The sequence below is a fragment of the Neofelis nebulosa genome, chromosome 1 (genome assembly GCF_028018385.1).
Source record: "Neofelis nebulosa isolate mNeoNeb1 chromosome 1, mNeoNeb1.pri, whole genome shotgun sequence".
Classification (NCBI taxonomy): Eukaryota; Metazoa; Chordata; class Mammalia; order Carnivora; family Felidae; genus Neofelis; species Neofelis nebulosa.
Window position 1 is genome coordinate 129137448 of NC_080782.1, and position 15680 is coordinate 129153127.

Sequence of the window (15680 nt, forward strand, 5' to 3'; positions counted from 1 at the left end):
AGAGATTATTTATTTATTTAACTGGGTACCTCTGGGTATCAGCCTGGGGTTGGGTTTATGTGGGACAGGGAACTGCTATTTTCTTCTTCCCCCCCCCCCCCCCAAATTTTAATGCTTTATTTATTTGAGAGAGAGAGTATAAGCTGGGCAGGGGCAGAGAGAGAGGGAGACAGAATCCACAAAGCAGGCTCCAGGCTCTGAGCTGTCAGTATAGAGCCTGAAGCAGGGCTTGAACCCATGAACCACGGGATCATGACCTGAGCCGAGGTCGGCCGCCCAACCGACTCAGCCACCCAGGCGCCCCGGGGAACTGCTATTTTCCACGATACGCCTTTTAGTCCTATTTGACTTTTTGTGTGTATACATTATTTTCACAAAAAATAAAAAGTTTTTAAGAGAGAAATCAAGGGGCGCCTGGGTGGCTCAGTCGGTTAAGCCGCCGACTTCGGCTCAGGTCATGATCTCGCGGTCCGTGAGTTCAAGCCCTGTGTCGGGCTCTGTGCTGACAGCTCAGAGCCTAGAGCCTGGAGCCTGTTTCGGATTCTGTGTCTCCCTCTCTCTGACCCTCCCCCGTTCATGCTCTGTCTCTCTCTGTCTCAAAAATAAATAAACGTTAAAAAAAGAGAGAAATCAAAAGCGGGGCACTCCATGAGTTCGAGCCCCGCGTTGGGCTCTGTGCTGACAGCTTGGAGCTTGGAGCCTGCTTCGGATTCTGGGTCTCCCTCAGTCTCTGCCCCTCCCCTGCTCATGCTCTGTCTCTCTCTGACTCAAAAATAAATAAAAACATTAAAAAAAATTTTTTTTAAGAAAAATCAAAAGAAAATATTTTCAATGGACAAAAACATGTCAGGTATTCATTAATTACATCTCTGTGATTTCTTCTGTCCTGTTGATCTTCCTCTTCATTCATCCATGCATTCATTTATTTTCTTTCAAAGTCTTAAATATGGATGGGAAAATGTGGTGGGGTGGCCAGCAGAAAATGCATTTGGGATATGCTTACACTAAAAAAATGATTTGTTTATCTGAAATTCAAATTTAGTCAGGTGTTCAGTACTTTTATTTCACTAAATCTGTCATTCTAAAATGTGGCCTCTCCTTTTGCTTATCCCACAGGCTAGGCCTAGGGCTAGACAGCGGAATGAGAAAGTTCGTCCGCAATTAATATTCACAGTGCGGGAGACAGGTATAGAAACTAACAAAACTACCTGGTCAGATGCTGAGCAGTGATTTGTTACACAGTCAAGATGTGTATGGCATGGTGCCAACGTAGTCTCTGTGAGTATATTAAAGAAGTATATTAAAGAAGTGCAGTTCTTGCCCTGTGACTGGCAGCTGGGTCCCCCATGGGCCCAAAGCCTGGAACTTCTCCCTCTATTTGTCCCTCATGGCTTGGGAGCTGGGCCTAGGGCTCCTGGCGGTGGTCATCATCCCTCCCGCAGCATTTTCTCACCAGAGAGGGGGTGGGCAGGATGAGAAGTGACTTCAATTTATCTAAATTCAGGAGTGGGACCACACACTTCATCCTTCTTCCTTTTTATTAAAAAACTAGCTATTACGGCGCCTGGCTGGCTCAGCCTCTAAAGCATCGATCTTGATCTTGGGATTGTAAGTTCAAGTCCTATGTTGGGTGTAGAGACTTAAAAATAAAACCCCAAAACAAAAACTGTCTCTTAAGCAAATTCTTACACGGATGCCCAATCTTGTCTGTAGTGTGCTTACTTAAGAGTTTCTCTCAAAGGAGGATTTTTTTTCTTGAACCATGGGGAGAGTCTCCACCACCACTGACTAATGGTAGGAAGCTAATCATTTTCTCCCTTTTGTGCTGGGGAAAGTGTTCTTTGGGGTTAACAGAAGTAACACTAAGGATATGCGAGTCCTCCTGCAGCTAAAATCATCTCTGGAATATGAAAACATAAAATTTGGAAATACATAAATGTATATAAAGAAAATCAGCTATAATCTGAGGAAGAACACAAAACATAAAGCGTTTTTGTTTTGCTATTAATTATTCCTATGTGAGTAGAGGTCAAGGGCAGCCAGGCAGGCAACAGTTTTCAGAAATTTGTCTGGGATTAAGATTATTAGCTATAGGGTCCTATTCTACAAAACTAGCAGTGAGAATGACAAAAGAGTTCGCCTTGCTTAAGCATTTTCAAAGCTTTCTAAAAACAAATAGCTGTGGCCATATATTTTTTGTTAATGGTAAAATACTTAATTATGTATCTTGGTCAATCATGAATTTTTTGTAGATGTGAGATAACTGGGAGCTCAGTTCAACCCAAGCAAGTATTTTCTACTTTTCAGACAACTATAATTGTTTAAAGTTTTTCTATTTAAAGATGAAATCTGACTTCATATAGCTCTCTCAATCTTTGGCCCTATGCCTGCCTTGAAAAGCAAAGAATGAGCTATCTTCTACAAAATAGCCCTTCAAGGATCTGAAGGCAGTCCTCACAATTGTGTCCTCTGCTGCCATATGCCACCTGGTCTCCAGCTCCCCTCCTCCATCTCCTTCCTGGTGAGCACTAGTTCATCAATGTGTGCTTGAAATGAGGCATTCAGACTGAACTCCTGGTATGGCCTGAGGCGTACAAAATAGCAAGAACTGTAACTTTCTGTGATCTGAATGCTGAAAATTCATTTGGTTAGGTAAAAGCAGCCGCTAGATCGCTGTTTTAAGAACATCAACTTTATGGTCTCTGGCAGAGAGACGAGTCTAATTCAATAGAAAAAAACCTTAAGCTTACACTTACAACAGATTAAAATATTCATGCATCTAGATACAGAAACACCATCTTATATGAATATAAATAATGGATTAACAGACAAACTTTTGCACAACAGAAGCTAACCTGATTTTAATGTTACTACCTCTCAGTTACCTTTGCACAGTAACTTCCTGCAGTAGGAAGCCTTTGGGGAATGTAATTTCCACTGCCTTGTGATGTTAATTTGAGGCAATTATCATAAGTAGACTAAAAAAAGTTTTGCATATTATTTGTTCTTGTGGAAGCCCTGGGCTGTTGGCGAGTCAGGATACTGGAGAGGCCATAGGAGAGGAATATTCAGAATTTAGAAACTTCTTTAATAGCCTCGAATCATAAGGTTTCAAAGCTTTTAATGTTTCCCAGCTTTTGGGCTGGTAAAACCTTCTTTTCTGCAGATGCTGGGAAGCCAGCTTGAAGAGCTCTGAGAGCTCTCTCCACTTGATATTTTAAATGCACCTACATTTTCAGGTTTTCCAAGGTAGGATAAGCAAGAGTAAAACTGCTTCTCCAGTCCATTTGGCTACTTTAAAACAGTTTTTTCAGGTATAGAGGGGAAAATAAGTAAGCTTTTCCCCTTGACACTTCCAGAACCACTGTAAACTTGGGTTACGTGCTGAGCTTACGTGTGGTGGGAAGAAATAGAAAACCCTGGTGTCTGTAGTTCAGTGCTCTCATCTGACCACCCTCAGGAGGCCTTTTTGAGCCATTTCCAGGAGTGTTTTAACCTGTTGCATTGGTCCCCCTCTTCAAGACCAAAATCAGAATCGAAGAGTTTAAAGTGTTCTTAATAGTAAGTAACTTGCTGTTTCTCCAGATATTTGTTCCTGTGCCGGGGCCCTAGGCTGGGGGTTTTCAGCACATCAGTCATAAAGTGGGAGGCTACACAAAAAGAAGAAAGATTTTGCTCAGGAGAGTATGGAAATTCAAGAATGTGAGAGCTGTGATTGCAATAACTACGCAATGGCTTTAAAGACGAAGGAAGCCCGTGGCTGGTACAAGTTTAGGCACAAACTTTCTACTATGTACTTTGGCAAAATACAGTAAATGCTTTAAAAGTGCGTGTTCAAGGGGCACCTGGGTGGCTCAGTAGGTTCGGCATCTGACTTTGGCTCAGGTCATGATCTCATAGTTCAAGCCCCACATTGAGCTTCATGCTGACAACTTGGGAGACTGGAGCCTGCTTCAAATTCTGTGTCTCCCTCTGTCTCTGCTCCTCCCCTCCTTGCACTCTGTCTCTCTGTCATTCTCTCTCAAAAATAAACATTAAAAAAAAATAAGAAAAAAAATTGTGCAGGCTCTTTTGAACCAGGAACCTCACTTCTAGAAGTTTATCAGAAGGAAACACAAACAAACCTGGATATCCACAGAAGTTCAGTTGAAAGGATAAGTCATGTTGGCATTGACTAAAATTTTTTATCATAACTTAAAAGTAGGGGAACGTCCCATTTCAGAAGGAACACAGAAGTGTTTTGGCTTTGAACTGTCACCTTCAACAAGGATAATAACAAATCTGCCAACTATGTATTTGGTGAAACCTGGAGAAAAATACAACCTCCAAAGTGTTGATAAGAGTTGCCAAAGACAGGGACACATGGGTAGCTCAGTTGGGGTTAAGCACCCGACTCTTGATCTCAGCTCAGGTCTTGGTACCAGGGTCGGGAGTTCAAGATCCTCGTTGGAACCTACTTACAAAAAAAAGAAAAATGTTGCTAAAGATGAAAAAAAGCAGAATATCTGGTCAAACTTCTTGAGTGAGGAGGGAAAATAGAGCTTCTCCAGCAAGTATTCCCTTCCAGAAGGGGAGGATCCTACTCTGAAAGGGAACTACAAGGACAAGGCCTAAATTAAACAAAACAAGATTGCTGGGGATGATAGAAACTCTTGGAAAGCACTATGGGGGAGAGAGGTACTTTTAAAAGTACTCTTAGAAACAAAGGCTGTAAAAAATTCTGGGAGACAAATGGACAGAGAAGCTCTCCTCAACCAAACTGAAATCTAGAGGAGGTGACTTCTCACAGAAGTCATGTTTGAGATCCATCACTGTGATAACAGAGAGAGCTTCCTTGGTCCCACCTCTCCACCCCTCCACCACATTTCTAGGGTAAAAACTGTTACCAGCAACAGTGGAACAACACCAGCAAGACACTCAAAGGAAGAAAAGTATGGGCCAAGAATTCTATCCACCAAACTGATCTTCAAGTATAAAGCCTACAGATATTTTTAAAAATAATTATATATTTTTTATTTTGAAAGAGAGAGAGAGAGCAAGCCGGGGGGAAGAGCAGAAAGAGAGGGAGAAAGAATCTTTAGCAGGCTCCACACCCAGCTTGGAGCCTGACTAGGGGCTCAACCGTGAGATCATGACCTGAACTGAAATCAAGAATCAGATGCTTAACCAACTGAGCCACCCAGGTGCCCCAAGTTTAGAGAAAAACATTTTAAAACATGTAAGAAATCAGGGAATATTATTTTCATGAGCCCTTTCTGAAGAACCCACTAAAACCATAAAACAGCAATCTTAACATCACGTGGCAAGCCTGATGAAATCAGGGTAAAAGGACCTTCCTTGAGTATGGAATGCATCTAACTATAGACATAAGAGTAAAACAAATATAGAAATCAGGGTGACAGGTCAGAATTCAAATGTTACATGCCTTAATGTAGAAATTTCTGGAGAGAAGATAGGAATAAGAATGAGCTTACGAATTGCCTCGAGTCAATGGATTCATAGGATAGTATTTAAAGTTTCTAAATCAAGTAGAAGCTTAAGCATATTTAATACAAACACTAAAATTGATAATCCTATGATTATATGATGGGGGGGGGAAAGGATTGGATTACAAGATAATTTTATTTTGCTCATGGTAGGGAATCAAAAGATACAGTGCCAAAAGAAAATGGATGAAGGGTATTTTACATAGATAACTTCTAGAATAAAAATACAAAACTTCTTAATAGCAAAACTACATTAAGGAAAAGGGGAAATACAAAAATGCATTATGAAAACCAACATAAAATAATGACACAATTGAGAACAAATATATCTGTCATTTCAATAACTATAAATGAGTTTAATTCATCTTTTAATTTTTTATTTTATTTTTTTAAACGTTTATGTATTTATTTTTGAGAGAGAGCACATGAGCAGGTTAGGAGCAGAGAGAGGGATACAGAGGATTCCAAGCAGCCTCTGCACTGTCAGCACAGAGCTTGATGTGGGGCTCGAGCTCACCAACTGTGAGATCATGACCTGAGCCGAAATCAAGAGTCAATCGCTTAACCAACTGAGCCACCCAGCCACCCCATAACTCATTTTTTAAAAATAGTTTTCAAAATAGAATTCAAAGTTTGATCCAACTCTAAACTGTACACATCTAAGATAAAATGATTCTGAAAGGCTAATAATAAATGGATGGGCAAAGAAAGGCATACCAAAAAATTATAAACATTAAAAATCTTAATATCTGACAACATAAAATTCAGGGCAAAAAGCTTTAAGCAAGATAAAGAGAAGTAATCTTTGTAGCTAAAGACTACAATTCACTATAAAAATTTAAGTTATGAATATTTATGCATTAAGTAATATAGCAAGAACTTTCATATAATAGAAACTATAGAGATATAAGGAGATTTAGACAGAGACACACTAATAACAGAAGAACTTTATTTTTTCTTTAAAGTTTATTTTATTTATTTTGAGAGAGAGAGAGAGAGCAAGGGAGGGGAGAGAGAGGGAGGAAGAGAGAGAATCCCAAGCAGGCTCTGTGCTGTTAGCCTGGAAGTTCATCTTGGGGCTTGATCGTTAGGAACCATGAGATCATGGCCTGACCTGAAATCAGGAGTCAGTCCCTTAACAAACTGAGCCACACAGGTGCCCCTAAAAGACTTTGATTTACCTTTCCCAATCCAGAACAGATCAAGTGGTCACAATTAAATGATGATCTAGAAGTCCAAGCAACACAATCAACAAGGCAGATGTTATTGATAGGGATCAAACATTGTCCTCTGAGAATAGAAAACATACTATGTTTTCGAGTGCTCTGGAATATTCATACACATACACTTAGACACACACAAAAGATTATATATTAGGCCACAAACCAGACCTCATTACCATAGTAAAAATAATGCAGATAGCATTTTATAATAATGACACAAGAATCATTGACATTTATAACATGTTCAGAAAACAAAAATTGTGCTCTTTGGATATATATGGGGGTCTATATTAAATAACTCTATAATCAAAGGGAAAATATAAATTCAAAATTGCATAATTTCTAGAAAACAACAATAATGAACATACCATATAGAAGGATCTCTGAGTACAGTTAAAGTAGTACTCAAAGAAAAATTCATTTCATTAAATAATTATATCAACATAAATGAAAGAAAAAGAAATGGATTAAACTGGCTTAAAAAACTAGAAAAATATTTTTAAAATAAGCCAAAGGAAAGCAAAAGGAAAATTTAATAAATATAAATACAGAAATTAATCAGTTAAAATAACAAAACTATAGTGGAACTTATTAATAAATAAGCTTATTCTTAGAAAAAATTCAATCATGTTAACTAACTGGAATTTAAATAAAAGCTTGAAAAAAAGAAAAAAATTCGGGGCACCTGGGTGGCTCAGTCAGTTAAGCATTAAACTTTGGCTCAGGTCATGATCTCATGTTTCATGAGTTCAAGCCCCATGTTGGGCTCTCTGCTATCAGTGCAGAGCCCACTTTGGATCCTCTGTCTCCTCTCTTTGCCCTCCTCCAACTCTCTCTCTCTCAAAAATAAATTAACATAAAAAAAGAAAAAATTCAATAAATTAGTTAAGCCACAAACTAATCTCAAAAAAAAAAAAAAAAAAAGAGAGAGAGAGAATGTACAAACACCCAAAATAAAAAATTACAAGGGGGAGGGAAAGATTCACACAAACATTGGAAAGTAAAAAACAAATTTAAAAAAAGCACACAAAATACCATAAGAGAATATCTTATACAGTTTTATGCAAATAAATTTAAAACATGTATGAAATGTACAATTTTATCAGAATGCTAAAAGTAGAAAACCAAAAGGGACTAATGTGCATAAAATAATTTGAATAAAAATAATATTATGGATAAATATATACGGATGTAGTATTATACAAAATATAATAAATATTAATTTCAATATAGAATTTTTTCAAAGTAATTTGGCAGTGTGGAGTGTGGAGCCTGCTTTGGATTCTCTCTCCTTCTCTCTCTCTGCCCCTCCCCCTCTCATTCTCTCTCCCTTAAAAGAAAAAAACTTAAAAAAAAGAGAAAAAGAATAAAAACTTACAATTTCTTTTCTTTTTTTTTTTTTTTTTAAATGTTTATTTATTTTTGAGACAGAGACAGAGTGTGAGCAGGGGAAGGGCAGAGAGAGAGGGAGACACAGAATCGGAAGCAGGCTCCAGGCTCTGAGCTGTCGGCACAGAGCCCGACGCGGGGCTCGAACCCACAAACCGCGAGATCATGACCTGAGCCAAAGTCAGACGCTTAACCGAATGAACCACTCAGGTGCCCCTACAATTTCTTTTCATAAAGCAAATATAAGTACACTAAAACCAAAGTATAATAACAATGAAAAAAATAGGACAGTATCATTTTCAAATATCAGTGCAAAAATCCTAAATAAAATTTTAGTAAATAGAATCTAAAAGCACTTGGGAAGAGGGCACCTGGTTAGCTCAGTCAGTTGAGCATCAGCCTCTTGGTTTTAGTGGGGGGTCATGATCTCTCAGTTAGTGGGTTCTAGCCCTGCATTGGCAGCACTATCAGTGCAGAGCCTGCTTGGGATTCTCAACCTCTCCCTCACTCTCTGCCCCTCCCCAACTCTCACGCTCTCTTTTTCTCTCAAAATAAATTTAAAAAAAGCATATTGGAAGAATAATATATTGTGAACAAATGGAGTTTATTCTAGAAATGGAAATGAAGTTTAATGTTAGAAAATCCACTAATAAGAGTCATTATAAATCATATCAATAGTTCTAAATATAAAATTATATGACTGTGTTTATAAGTACTGAAAATGCATTTGATAAGACTAAATATTTACTCTCAGTTAAAGACAAGACATTCAGTAAAATGGAAATTAATGGATACATCCTCAAAATGGAAAGCAACAGTTTACTTAACAGGGGAACACTAGAGACTCAGATATTTAGAATATGTTAGACTTAGTAACCAATGCAGTATGGACACAAGAAATAAATTAGTGGTAAAAGAAATTGAAAAGAAACATTCTAGATCATTTTCTAGAGTATCTTCTAGAATTCTCTTAAGGTTTTCAGGGCCACAATAAAAAGAATTGGTGAGGAAGGTTCTAGAAGATAATCTGAGGAGAAGAAGGAAAGAAGAGGAGCAGAAAAAGGAGGAAGAGGAAGAAGGTGAAGAAAGAAGAGGAAAAAAAGAAGAAAAAAGAAAAGAAAGTGTAGTGGCTTAAAATACATTCACAAATTCTTTGATCCTCCATTCAAAAGATGGAGCCTAATTCTTTTGTCCTCAATTGTGTACTATACTTAGTGACTTACATCTAGTGAACAGAGTTAAGTTCTAAGTGATGGTAGGTGACCTATGAGTCTATGTCATAAAGAATATTGTGGCTTCTGGCCTTGCTTTTTCTTGGTTCATAAACTCTGAAGAAAGACCCCTGCCCTGTGAGGAAGGACACACAAGCAGCCCTGTAGAGAGGTAGGTCCATGTAGTGAGAAGCGACATCTATGGCCAACAGCATTCTTGGAGGTGGCTCCTCTAGCCCCTAAACAGGCCTTCACATAAATGAAGCCCCCACCAACAAATGTACTGAAACATCATCAGAGACCCTGAGCCAGAACCACACCGCTAAAGCTACTTGTGAATTTATAGAAATTGTTAGATAACAAATGTTTATTTTTTTTGCTATTAAGTTTCAGAGAAACTTGTTATGCAGCCATATAAGGAATACAGAAGGCAAAATAAAGTCATTTTCAGATTGACAAAAAGTGAGTTTGTCACCAACAGATCTGTACTAAAGGAAATAACAAATTTTTCAGGTAGAAGAAAAATGATACCATATGGGAAGTATAGATAGAGAAGGAATGAAGAACAAATAAAGTAGTGACTATATGTATTAATCAAATGTTTGATCAGGTTTTAAAATACCTAACAACAAACATACCTAAATAAATGCAGAGATACACCCTGTTTACAGATTGTAAGATTTGATATTAAGATGTTAATTTTCCCCAAATTGATGTATAGATTCAGTACAACCCCAATTAAAAACCCAGTAGCCTAGGTGTGCCTGGGTGGTCAGTCTGTTGTGTCCAGCTCTTGGTTTCAGGTCAGTTCATGATCTCACAGTTTGTGAGTTCAAGCCCCGCACTGACACCACAGAACCTGCTTAGGATTCTTTCTTTCTGCCCCTCCCCTGCTCACTGTTGCTCTCTCAAAATAAATAAATAAACTTAAAAAAATCTTTTTAAATAACCCCCCAAACCAGCAGCCTGTTTTTGTAGAAATTGACAAGCTAATGCTAAAATCTGTATTAAAAAACAATAGACTAACATAGCCAAAAGGGGTGCCTGGCTGACTGGGGCGGTAGAGCATGGGACTCTGGATCTCAGGATTGTGAATTCAAGCACCATATAAATACATATATATATATATATATATATATATATATATATATATACACACACACACACACACACATATATATATACACACACTCATATATATATATATATATATATATATATATATATATATATATATGCATAATATAAAGTAGCCAAAACAATTTTGGAGAAGAACACAGTTGGAGAACTGAAACAATTTGATCTTAAGACTTACTATAAGGGGCGTCCAAGTGGCTCAGTCAGTTAAGTGTCTGACTTTGGCTCAGGTCATGATCTTGCGTTGGGCTCTGTGCTAACAGCTCAGAGCCTGGAGCCTGCTTTGGATTCTGTGTCTCCCTCTCTCTCTGCCCCTCCCCCATGTGCACACTATCAAAAATGAATAAACATAAAAAAAATTTTAATAAAAAAAAAGACTTACTATAAAGCTATAGCAGGAGTTGGCACATTATTGCCCATGGGCACAATTTAGCCTGCAGTCTGTTTTTGTAAGGCCTACAAGCTAAAAATGCTTTTTACATTTTTTTTTTTTTTTTAATTTTTTTTTTTTTAACGTTTATTTATTTTTGAGACAGAGAGAGACAGAGCATGAACGGGGGAGGGGCAGAGAGAGAGGGAGACACAGAATCCGAAACAGGTTCCAGGCTCTGAGCCATCAGCCCAGAGCCCAACGCGGGGCTCGAACTCAGGACCGCGAGATCTTGACCTGAGCCGAAGTCGGACGCTTAACCGACTGAGCCACCCAGGCGCCCCTTACATTTTTAAATAGTTGGAAAAAGAAACAAAGTAAAGTATGCAACAGGAGTTATATGCAGCCCCCCTTTACAGAATAACTTTGCTAACTCTGAGTCACACTAATCAAGACCGTATAGTATTGGTAAAAAGACAGACACATAGATCAATGACACAGAATAGAGTCCAGAAATAGACTCACATAAATATGGTCAATTGATTTTTGACAAGGATATCAAGGTAATTGAATGGAAAAAAGATAGTCTTTTCAACAAATTGTACTGGACCAATTAGGTGACCACACAGCCAAAAAAAAAAAAAAAAAAAAATCTCAACCTATGTTGGGAAACAATTTCTCAGTGGGTCTCTCATGTATCTGCACATTTTAAGAGTTAGACACTAACTGCCCTTTTGTTCTAGACTGTCTTTTCAAGGATGTTTGTCCATGAAACAGCTTAGAGATAGTGTCCACCTTCAGAGTAAAGGGCAAGTTTGTTTACTGTCCAGATAAAAAAAGATAAGGTATTGTTCTGGGTCAAAGGTTGGGCAGGTTTGCTTGCAGTCCTTTATAAAAGATTGCTGTTCCCTAAGCTTAGGGTTCCTCAGCTGTGACACAAACCCACTGTGCGTACTTTGTACTTTCTCCACCCGGCCCCTTGGCATAGCCCACCGTGGGACTTATGGACAAGGGAACCAACATCAACTTGAAGCCCACGCTTCCCCCTATGCTGTGAGTCATCAAGTTCTTTGTCTCTATCATAGGAGTCTTAGATCTTTTTCCAGCAGCCATTGAAAATGGGCCACAGTAACTTGTTAGCTTCCAAGTGGGGTAAAATTTTATACCCTTTATCACTCTTGACAATCCATACCTTGCATCATATGCAAAAATTAATTTGAAATGAATCATATATCTAAACGTAAAACCATAAAACTTCCAGAAGAGAACAGAAAATCTTCATGTCATTGGGTGAGTCAAAGTTTTCTTAGAAAGGACCAAAAGTGTGACTCAGAAAAAAAAAAAATTATATTTCATCAAAATATAAAACTCTTGCTCTTCAAAAGCCAGGATTTTTAGGGCAGCAAAACTATTCTGTGTTACTATAATGGTGGATTCACATCATTACACATTCATCAAAATCTATAGAACGTACAACACCAAAAGTGAATCCTAATGTAAACTATGGACTTTGGATGATAACGATGTGTCAGTGTAACAAATATACCACTCTGATGCTAGATGTTGATACTGCAGGAAGCTGGAGGGAGAGGAGAAAAGGAGATGGATACTGCACTTTCTGTTCAATTTTTCTGTAAATCTAAACATGTTCTAAAATACAGTCTCTGGGGCGCCTGTGTGGCTCACTTACACGGTTAAGCATCTGACTCGGTTTCCGCTCAGATCATGATTCTCATGGTTTGTGTTTGAGCCCTGGTTCATGAGTTCGAGTCCCACATTGGGCTTTGTGCTCACAGTGCGAAGCCTGCTTGGGATTCTCTATCTCCCTCTATTTATGCTTCACCCCTGCTCATGCTCACATGTGGGAGCTCTCTCTCTCAAAATAAATAAATAAACATTAAAAATAAATAAATAAAACAAAAACCAAAAAAAAGTATCTCTCTTTTCTAAAATGGCAAGGAATGTGAGTAGACATTTCTCCAAAGATATGCAAGTGGCCAATAAGCACATGAAAGATGCTCAACATAATTAGTTCTTAGGGAAATAAAAAACCACAATGAGATCCATCTTTGTACACACTGAGATGACTGTAATAAAAGAAAGGGAAAATAGTAAGTGAAGTCATACAATGCTGGTGAGTATGGAGAATGGTGCAGACATGGTGGAGAATAATCTGTCAGCTCTTCAAAAAGTTAGACACAGCAATCCACTATATCATCAAGAAAATTGAAAATGTATGTCCACACAAAAACTTGTACATGAATGTTCATAGCAGCATTATTCATAATAGCCAAAATGTAAGAATAACCCAGATGTCCATCAAATGATGAATGGATGAAGAGAATGAGGCATATCCATATGATGTAGTGGTTTTCAGCCATAAGAAGGAATGAAGAACTGATAACACGGTACAACATGGATGAGCCTTGAAAACATTATACAAGTGAAAGCTAGTCACAAAAAATCACATATTGCATGATTCCGCTTATGTTACATGTCCAGAACAGGAAATCCGTAGAGACAAAAAGTAGATTTGTGGTTGGCAGGTGCTGGAGGGAGTGGGGAACAAGTGCTAATGGTTATGTGGTTTCTTTTGGGGTGACAAAAATGTTCTATGTTCAGTTTGTGTTGATTAGTTGCACAAATCTGTGCATATACTAAACCATTGGATTATATACTATAAATGGGTGAAATCTTCTGGTATGTGAAATATATCTCAATAAAGATTAAAAAAAAAAGATGACGTAGGAAAATTGATCCTTGTCTATATAAGTAAGTACTCCACTCTGAGGAAATCTGAATCATAAAAACAAGTTGGAAATAATAAACTGGGGGGAAAAAAGAAATAATAAACTTGGCAATAATTTACAAGACCAAAGGGTCCTATAAAATGTTAATACCAACATTTTTAGACTACTTCACATTTTGAAAGAGTAATGTAACAATATTATGTTATTTTTATAATACCTATTTGTATACTTTTGGGTTCTTCCGATTTGCATGCATGTATGAATATATTTGTATGTAGGTATATATACATATATGTTTATGACTCATTATCAAAAACGATGCTAAATAAGCTAGTTGCTGGAGGACCCCTTAGCTTTTCCCCACCCCAGTGGCCAAGTTAGCTGTGGAGCTACAGCCGCTGATAACAAAACTTGGGTTCTAATTTTTGGGCCAGCCTCTCAACTATGTATCAGGTGACCAAGAAGTTGGTTCAGAGAAGTCTGATCAATGTTTTTCAAAGTTTGCTCAGCGCCAGATGGAATCAACTACCTGGAGCCTTGATTCTGAGCATCCAGCGAGAGGCCTGGGAATCTATTTCCCCAAGCCCCTCAGGAGATGTGATCTGCACTCAATTTTGAGAGCCCTGGCTGTGGGCACCTATTCCTGACTGCTGTGGAGAAGCTGAGACTGTCTTGGTTTTACACCCCTGTTCACATTCTCCCTGCTTGAGGGGGTGAGAGTACTATGTCTCCCTATTGTTAGCCATAATGGGAGTTCACTGAGTCTGGTACTGGGTTTGTGAACACAATGTCCTCATTAGACTGCCTGGTATTTCCATTTTGTGTGGAGGTTTCTGCCTGCTGGGGTCCTAACATCCCATCAGAAACTGCAGAAGCAGCAGACATCACAGATGGCTCTGCCTTTGGACCCTACTCTGTAGCCCTGGATCCTGGATTCTCGGCCCAGCTCTGTACCTCTGTACCAAATGATAAGGGATGATGGGGAATCCTCTTAGGTCAATAATCTCTCAAGGCTGAAGGGGGCTCAAGTGATTTCCCAAGTGCTGTGCTTGAATGCTTCCAGGGATAGGAAATTCACTACTTACAAGTAAGCTCTTCTCTCAGTGGATCTGCTACCTGACGCCTGAACAAGACACCAGAGTTATGCTAGTTCACCTGCTCAGCTCCTGTGGACACATCCATTTCAATTCTTTCCAACATCTTTTGGAAACAGAGGTGTCACTGCTCTGGTTAAAATCCTTCAGAGGCTCCCCATTCCTCTTAGGAACTAGACCACAGTCCCTACCATGGCCAGCTATTTTTGCTGATCTTTGCTGCCTCATCTCCTTCACTGTCCCCCACTGTAGAACCCTGTCACACAGATCTTGGCTTGTTCTTACCAGGCCAGACTGGGTCTTACCATGGCCTATGTCTCTTTACGTGGTTAACTCCTGTTCATCTCTCTGCTCTCCTATATCACTTCCTGGATACTCACGTCTGGATCAGGTCCCTTGCTTATTCATTCTCCTAACACTCTGGGCCTTCTTATGAACATCTGCCAACGTTGAATATTTTCACTCAAGCAATTATTTCACTCACGTTTGCCTCCCCCAGCAGACAGCAAAGTTCATTAAAGCAGGGCTTTGAGTTTGCTTTCTTGCATCCCCAGCATCTAGCAAAAGGCCTGGCAGGTATTGGCTGGCTGGCTGGCTCCGGGAAGGTGGGCCACAACCTGAATGGGTGTCGAGACCTTTGGGAATTAATCAAAGACCCTAAGTAGCTACACATAAAAGCCCTCAGAACTGAGCGCATCCATCTGAGGGCTGGGTGCCAGGGAAAGCCCCAGGGCAAGGACACAGCACAGCTGTGGCTGGTACCGAGCTGCCGAATGGGAGAGGGGCACTCCGTCTCTGTGCTTGGGGCCTCCATTTCCCTACCGGTTCCCCGCGGGTCGACTGAGAACGGCCCCTGCGACTCCTGGGTGGACGCACGCCAGGCGCCTGGGACTGCGGAAGTCTGAGGGGCCGGGGCCGGGGCCGGGGCCGGTGAGGCCGCCGCTCCCGGCGAGGGCGCTCCAGGCCGGTCGTCCCTAGCAGTCGCGCGCCGCTAGGGCCGCTCTAGCCGCCGGGAAGTGG

At 39.5% G+C, this 15680-nt stretch overlaps 1 protein-coding gene across 1 annotated transcript in view; it reads right to left on the reverse strand.

Moving 5' to 3' along the window:
• Positions 1 to 15591, reverse strand: part of JADE2 (jade family PHD finger 2) — a 136227-nt gene extending 120636 nt beyond the window's left edge. Inside the window, exon 1 of the mRNA XM_058736248.1 lies at positions 15483 to 15591. The gene's annotated coding sequence lies outside the window, so the exon portion shown is untranslated. The remainder of the gene's footprint in view (positions 1 to 15482) is intronic.
• Between the last annotated feature and the right edge of the window lie 89 nt (positions 15592 to 15680).